Raw genomic sequence first — 8,359 nt, 5'->3', positions numbered from 1 at the left:
ATTACGAAAACATGTAACGGTATCCTATTGGCTGTACGTTTCAAAATAGTGTCATCCCACCAGTCAGGGCTCATGATTTTGGAAATTCTGTGCCCACTTAGTTTTTTAAAACAACAATGGCGGACAGTGTCCTGAGACGTATTCGGCGAAGGTGCAGGGCAATAGAGAGTGCCTGTCATCAAGGGTCTGCCGGTGAAAGTGAAGCACGCGCGATAAACATTTCAATTGCTAATTTAAGAAGAGTTAGTGACCAGTTTAGCGCTGATACTATTCAAAGTTTGATTCAAAGTCCAATAGATCTCCGATCTGTCATCATTGCGGGACCCACTCCTAATGGTGGACGTGTTTGTTCCCATGTGGCACATCGTTTGCACACAGGTAAAATGGCTACCATTTTTTGTCATTGGTTTTTCGTATGTATTTTTATTCGAACTACACACGGGTTTTACTGACGACTTGCTGTGACTTACCTTCTATCACCCTGTCAAACGTCGTTTTATACCAGTGGTTTTCCTGCAAATCAGTAGACTATTAAGTAACGCGATGGCTGTACACTTTTAAGCAATAACTAGTGATCTTTTAGTTATTCAATTATAAGTTTGAATTATTTTTTTCTTGAGTAAAATGGTTAGAGAAAATAGCTGCTCGTGGTTTTGAAGCTGCATATACTTTTATGTACATCTGTGTCTATATGCCTGTACTGTATACAGTATATAAAAAACACGTAGTGATTCGTTTGCTTGAATTCCTTAATCCTTTTATTTCCATACTTTAGGTAGACGAGGAAGACCAGCACTTGACATTACAAGTGATCAAATTGAACTGCTCCCCACTCAGGGCTTTACAGTGAGAGCCATCACTGAGATGTTGTGTTGTTCCTCTTCATACCTGCATAAAAAAATGAAGTTTTTTCAGATTTCAGCCAGAAATAGATTTACTCCCATTCATGATGTTGACCTGGAAGAGCATGTCAGAAGATTGCACAGCCAATTTCCCAGATCAGGCTCGGAAGCAAGTGTTCTGCTACATACTCTTGTCCCTTCATGTATATACCATTATATTCATTGTGAAAGTGTACTTTCTTTATTGTGTTGTTTTATGAACCTGTTGCAGATGATGAGGGCATACCTGCGTGCTGATGGTATTGTAGTACAAAGAAAAAGAGTTCGAGAAATCCTCAACCGTATTGAGCCAGCTGCTGCAGCCCAGAGATGGAGCCAGACTGTGGCTAGAAGAACATACTATGTGCCATTCCCCAATAGTTTATGGCACATAGATGGGCATATGCGTCTCATTCGGTAATAAGGGATCATCTTATATTTGTACTCGTGGGAGCATTAGAAAGCCATATTGTATGGACAGCACAGATTAAATTGAATTTTATCATTTGTATATCCAAGTTACACAAACTCCAAATTGCCTCCATGTAGTCTTAAGTGCACAGCAATACCTTCTCTACCGAGATGATATTTCAAACAAGATATGAAACTTGATTGTTTTCTTGTATTTAATCATTATTCTTTTCATGTTTGTTTTACAGGTGGGTGTTTGTGACACATGCCGGCATTGATGGGAATTCCAGGCTAATAACGTACCTTCAACTGGAGCACAGACAACACAGCTTTGACAGTGTTGAAATATTTTGTCCAAGCCACCTGCCTGTATGGGTTACCCTCCAGAGTAAGATCCGACCATGGTGGTGAAAACACTGGTTGCTCTTTTAATGAACCTACTGCAGGGACAAGACACCAAAATTTTTTCTAGCTCCAGCCAACACCCCCTCACAATTTACTCACACCTCCCATGGCCTGATTATCCACCAACAGGGGCCCTTTTTGGATTATCATTTTGGCATAGGAACTTTCCTTTCCTATCCTAACCGAGTGAGATGAGCCGGTAGCACCTGGAGCAAAGATCGTCTAAATTTTAATAATGCTTAGGAAAGGTTCTGACCATCCTTTACGAAAGGAAAGGAGATATATTATGCAGCAGGAATATTTAAAGGGGAAGTCTTTTTTTATGTTGTTGTTGTTGTTGTTGTCGACCCCACCCGTGCCCCGACATTGGGGGACCGGGCCCTCACTCCGTCTCCCGGATCCCCAGACCCCCCTCCTCCGCCCAGCGGGCGAGCAGGGCCGCCACTCCGCTTGGGTTTCGCCAGAGGTCCTCCGGAGTCAGTGTGGTGGGTATGTTTGTGCAGGTGAACAGGTGTTGTGTGTCGTGCACTTGCGTGCCGCATAGCGCACAGAGTGGTGTTGGGTGTGTGTCCGGTGTAATGTTGTGTAGGTAGGAGTGGAGGGCTGGTGATTTGTTGGTTCGGAGTTGTGCTAGGAGTTGTCTGGTTCTGTGTGGTAGGTCTTGCTCTGATGGGTCTATTTCTGGTGCTGGTGCATGTATTACTTTGTTGTGTTGTCTGGTGTCCAAGTGTGTTTGTACAAAGTGGGTGTGTATGTCTTTCATGTTCTGTTTTATGGTGTCGTTGTTGGTGTCCTGTGGTGCTGTGTCTTTGTTGTGTGTGTAGTTGTTGTTGTGGAAGATTGTTTGTTTCTTTTGTCTGGGTGGTGGTGGTTGTTGAGTGAGTGGGTGTAGTGGGTGGGTTGGGTGTTGGGCTTTTTGTCTGATTTGCGATGCGTGTAGTTTTAGATGGATGTTCAGTGGGAGAGTTTTTGTTTCCTCATGCAAGTGTTGTATGTTTGTGTCTTGTGTGCATCCTGTTGCTATTCTGAGTGCTGTGTTCTGTGTGGTCTGGAGTTTTGTCTTGTTTGTGTCCGATAGTGTTGGTGACCATATAGTGTTTGTGTATTCGAGGCGTGTGAGTGTGGTTGCTTTGTATATGGTGAGTATAGTTTCTTTGGATTTTCCCCAGTGAGTGGTTGTTAAGGCTTTAAGTATTTTGTTTGATTGCTTGGCGCGGGTTAGAGTGTGTTGTGTGTGTTTTGAGAAGGTGAGTTTGGGGTCCCATGTTAATCCCAGTATTTTGGGTTTGCGGACTGAGGGTAGGGTGGTGTTATCTATTTGTAAAGTGAGCCTGTTGCTGTATTCTGCCGGATCCGGTGTGAACAGAGTGGTGGTGGTTTTGTCTGCGTTGAGTGTGAGTTGGTTCTGTTTTGTCCAGTTGTATATGTCGTGGAGATATTTTTGTACTTGTTGTTGTGCCTGTTGTGGTTTGACATGTGTGGATAGAATGGTGATGTCGTCTGCTTATGTAACTGTGTGTACATTTGGAGGTGGTTGTGGTAAGTCTGCCATGTATATGTTGAATAGTGTTGGTGAAAGTACTCCCCCCTGTGGTACCCCCGTTTTCGTGTTTCTATGTTCTGATGTTTCCCCCCGGTATTGAGTGTATTGTCTGCGTCCCCTTATGTAGTTGAAGATGTATTTGATGATGATGTTTGGGGTGTTAGTGTTGTTGAGTTTGTTTGTGAGTGTGTGTACGTTTACCGTGTCAAAGGCTTTGGACATGTCTAGGGCTATGGCAACTGTTCGTTGTGGTGGTTTTTGTTGATTGAAACCTGTGGCTATGATGTTGTGTATGTGGTGTAGTGCTTTGGTTGTGGAGTGTTGTTTTCGGAAGCCGTGTTGGTGAGAGGGTAGTTGAGTGTTGTTGGTAATGAAGGGTAGTATTACCTTTTCCATTGTTTTGGCTATTGGGCTGAGTAGTGCTATTGGTCTGTAAGATGGGCCGAGTGCGTGGTTTTTGTTGGGTTTTGGTATTGGGATTATTTTTGCAGTCTTCCATATTGCGGGGATGGTGTTGGTGTTGAGCGATGTGTTGTAAGTGTGTGTGAGTAGTGTTATTGCTTTGGGGCCTAGGTGTTTCAGATGTCTGATGTTTATGTTGTCTGGGCCTGTGGAGTTGTTGCTTTTGGAGCGTTGTAGTGCTTGTTTGACTTGTTGTTCTGTGATGGTTATGGGCGTGGTGTTGAGTTTTAGTATTTTGCGTTGTAGTTGTCTGTATGTTCTGTTGGTTTTGTGTTGTATTATGTTGGTGAATTGTTTGTTGAATGCTCGTGCTTTCTGTTTGTTGGATATTGCCGTGTGTTGTCCGAACTGTATTGTGGTGTTTTCTGGTGCTTTTTGTTCTTTGTTAGATAGTCTTGTTACTGTGTTCCAGAGTATGTATTGTTTGTGTCTGTGGTTCCATGCATCCGTTAAGTGTTCTTTCCATAGCTCTTGTTTGTGTTTTTGGATTTGTGTGTCTATTTCTTTGTTTAGGTCTGTGATGCGTGGGTCTTGGTGGTTTTGTTGTCTGATGTCGTTTCTTTGGCTGATGAGTGTTCTGATGTGTTGTGGTAGGAGAAGTGATTTGCTTTGTATTTTTCCGTGGGGTATGTGGTGTTTGTCTGCTGTAAGTATGAGGTTTGTGAGCATGGTGTTGGCTGTGTGGATGTTGTCAGGTATGGTTATGTTCTCCAGTGCTGATTCTATTTCAGAGGTGTATCCTTCCCAGTCTGCTTTCCTGTAATTTGTGTAAGTTTGAAGGTGTTGTTGTAGGCGGAAAGGAGCACGCGTGTTGTGTGTGATTTTGATAGGAAGGTGGTCTGAACTGAGTGCGTGTATTGTGGTCCATGTTGTTCTGTTTGTGATGCTGTTGCTGGCTGTTGTGATGTCCGGTGATGTTGGTTGTTGGTTGATGTTTGTAGGTTTTCTGGTAGGTGTGTTTGCGTTTAGAGTGATTTGTTGGGAGTTCTGTAGTATGTCTGCAATGAGGGTGCCTCTGTGGTCGTCGTAGGGAGAGTGCCATTGTGTTGAGTGAGCGTTGATGTCTGCGGTTAGAAAGGTGTTGTTCAGCGAGTTTATGTATTGGAAGGTGTTGGTGATGTCTGTGTCTTCTGTGGCGTGGTCTGGTCGGGTGGTATCTCTGGGGGGTATATACATGTTGCATATGTGTAGTCTTTTGTGGTTGGTTATGTGAATCTTTACGGTTTGAATTTCTGTAGTGTTGGTGTTAATGTTGTTGGGGATGTTCATGGGAGTGAATGTGATTTGTGAATGTATGTGAGCAGTCCTCCTCCTCCCTTGTGTTCTCTGTCTTTCCTAATGCTGGTGTAGTTGGTGAGACGAGGTGTGTTGTGTTGTTTTTCTAGTTTGGTTTCTTGTATGGTGATGATGTCTGCGTGCTGTTGTGAGGCGAGTTCTTCTAGTTCTGTTTTCTTGTTTTGGATGCCGTTGATGTTTATTTGTAGTATGGTCAGTGTGTGTTTGTTGTTTTTGTTGGTGGGTGTTGTTCTTTGTGGGTTGTTCGGGGGTTGTGGTGTTGGGGTGTTTGTTGTTTGCGTGTGTGTTCTGCATGTCCACGTGTTTGTGTATTGGCGGGTGGTGATGCCGGAGCAATGTCTGTGTATCCAGTGTGGGTGTGTTGAGTTGCATCTGAGTGAGGTTTGTCTGCGTGTGATGATTCTATTGCAGCTATTGCAGGTCCAGGTTTGGGGGGGTGGTCTTGTGTTTGTTGTATCTCTGTTGGAGTTGTCTGTCCGTGTTGCGTTTGAGGGTAGTGTTGGTGAGGCGAGTGTGTTGTTTTGGTCTGTTCGTGCTCTGCTGCCTGTTGGTGTCCTACGAGGTGTTGTTGTTCGTGGTGGTGTTTTGGGATGTAGTCTGCATTTCCATGTTATGTTGTATTGTCTAGTGTTTATGTTTGTGCAATGTTTGTGTACCCAGTGTGGTGTGTGGTGGTTGCATCTGAAGGATGTCTGTCTTCTTGTAATCTGTTGTGTGCAAATGTCGCATGTCCAGGTAGTTTGTTGTGTGTGTGTTTGTTGCGTGCGTGAGAGTGTCTGTGTGGGCCCCGGATTTGTCTCTATGTCCCCCGCCTGGAGCAAAAGGTCCGCCCGCCACCCTGCCAGGTTCAGGGGGCGGTTAGCCGAAAAAAAAAAAACGGCCGTAAGGGCACCCCGTTCGGGGTGCAGGGATTGGTTCCTTGATTTGTCCCCCCGTTCGGGGGGAACCCTCCAACTGCGAGTAAGCCAAGGAGTTTGGAGGTACAGCAGGTTGACAGCAGTGTGATCGAGCAGATTAGATAGAGTAGAATTTGAATGGGGCTTCACTGATTTATTTCATACAATTCATATCTAAAACACAGTTGAAAAATATTTGATTGTTAAAATATTTAAATACAAGAACTATATCAAGAAATTAACAAAACATAGTTTTTTTAGTTAGGAGAAAAGTCTAAAAACATATCACAAATGACAAACGTTGTGCCTCTCCTCCTCCTGTTCTTCAATGAAGCTGATCACCCTCCAGCTCCCGTTAGAAACATCGTGCTGCTGAAGGTGTGCCGGCAGAATGGTTGTGATACAGGAGGTGCTGTGGACTCTCCCAGAAACGAGGACCTAGTTTAGTTGTAGATCCAGTAAAACATAGTGCAAATGTGACATTATTTATAATGCACAGTTACAGTCTTGTGAATATTAAAAAATGTACTTCATGTAATGCAGGAAGCGAATATTTCAAACGAACTAAGGCAGCAAACAGTAAGAGCAAAATCGTGTTCCAAACATTAACTCTTTTTTTAAATGTCAATTAGCTTGTGAGTAATAAGACAAAATGTGACTGCCAGACAGAGAACTGTCAGAGCAAACGGCAGATTTTAGAAAGTCCTGCCGAAATAAATCTGCACCCGACTGCGACTGTCAGCGTTGAACTGCCGCCATTGCTGTCAAAGTCAGACACATCTCCAAAATTGTTGGAGCAAATTTTTAAGCAGGCTTCATCTTGATAAATTGACCACGTATTTGACATTTACACCATAACGTTACCGCCTAAAATAATCGTAAAACAAAATTTTGTGTTACAACAAGAGTAATATGTACCCCAAAAGCTTTCAAAGCGTCTGAAAGTTTTCTCCTCCGTTTTTGTTGGGGCTTGGCTCGAAATGCATCATGATTGGCCGCCCGAAGTCCACGTGTCTGTCGGACGTGCTCTCATTGGTCTACAATACCATCACGGATGAATAAATACTCAAAGGGCTTGCCAGGCAAGCCCTTTGAACCCTTTAAATACTCAATGGGCTTGCCTGGCAAGCCCTTTGAGTATTTATTCCATATTGCCCACTAGTTCACTAGTAAGGTCATTTTGACGCTTACTAGTGAACATGTAAGGCCATAAATGTGCCCACTAGTTCACTAGTAAGATCATTTTGAGGCTTACTAGTTGACATGTAAGCCACAAAACGCCCGCTAGTTCACTAGTAAGATAATTTTGAGGCTTCTAGTGAACATGTAAGCCACAGAACGCCCACTAGTTCACTAGTAAGATCATTTTGACGCTTACTAGTGAACATGTAAGCCACAAAACGCTCACTAGTTCACTAGTAAGGTCATTTTGACGCTTACTAGTGAACATGTAAGCCACAAAACGCTCACTGGTTCACTAGTAAGGTAATTTTGACGCTTACTAGTGAACATGTAAGCCACAAAACGCCCACTAGTTCCCTAGTAAGATCATTTTGACGCTTATTTATGAACATGTCAGCCACAAAACGCTCACTCGTTCACTAGTAAGATCATTTTGACGCTTACTAGTGAACATGTAAGCCACAAAACGCCCACTAGTTCACTAGTAAGGTCATTTTGACGCTTACTAGTGAACATGTAAGCCAGAAAACGCCCACTAGTTCACTAGTAAGATCATTTTGACGCTTACTAGTGAACATGTAAGGCCATAAATGTGCCCACTAGTTCACTAGTAAGTTCATTTTGAGGCTTACTAGTTGACATTTAAGCCACACATCGCCTACTAGTTCACTAGTAAGATCATTTTGAGGCTTACTAGTGAACATGTAAGCCACAAAACGCCCAATAGTTCACTAGTAAGATCATTTTGACGCTTACTAGTGAACATGTAGGCCACAAAACGCTCACTAGTTCACTAGTAAGGTCATTTTGACGCTTACTAATGAACATGTAAGCCGCAAAACGCCCACTAGTTCACTAATAAGATTATTTTGACGCTTACTACTGAACATTTAAGGCCATAAATGTGCCCACTAGTTCACTGGTAAGATGATTTTGACGCTTACTAGTGAACATGTAAGGCCATAAATGTGCCCACTTGTAGTGCTAGTGACATTACACTGTACTTGCATTAAATGCAAATAAGGATGATTACGAAAACATGTAACGGTATCCTATTGGCTGTACGTTTCAAAATAGTGTCATCCCACCAGTCAGGGCTCATGATTTTGGAAATTCTGTGCCCACTTAGTTTTTTAAAACAACAATGGCGGACAGTGTCCTGAGACGTATTCGGCGAAGGTGCAGGGCAATAGAGAGTGCCTGTCATCAAGGGTCTGCCGGTGAAAGTGAAGCACGCGCGATAAACATTTCAATTGCTAATTTAAGAAGAGTTAGTGACCAGT

The sequence above is a fragment of the Hippocampus zosterae genome, chromosome 3 (assembly GCF_025434085.1).
Source record: "Hippocampus zosterae strain Florida chromosome 3, ASM2543408v3, whole genome shotgun sequence".
Lineage (NCBI taxonomy): Eukaryota > Metazoa > Chordata > Actinopteri > Syngnathiformes > Syngnathidae > Hippocampus > Hippocampus zosterae.
The sequence above is the reverse complement of the archived record's forward strand: the minus strand, read 5'-3'. Positions refer to the sequence as shown.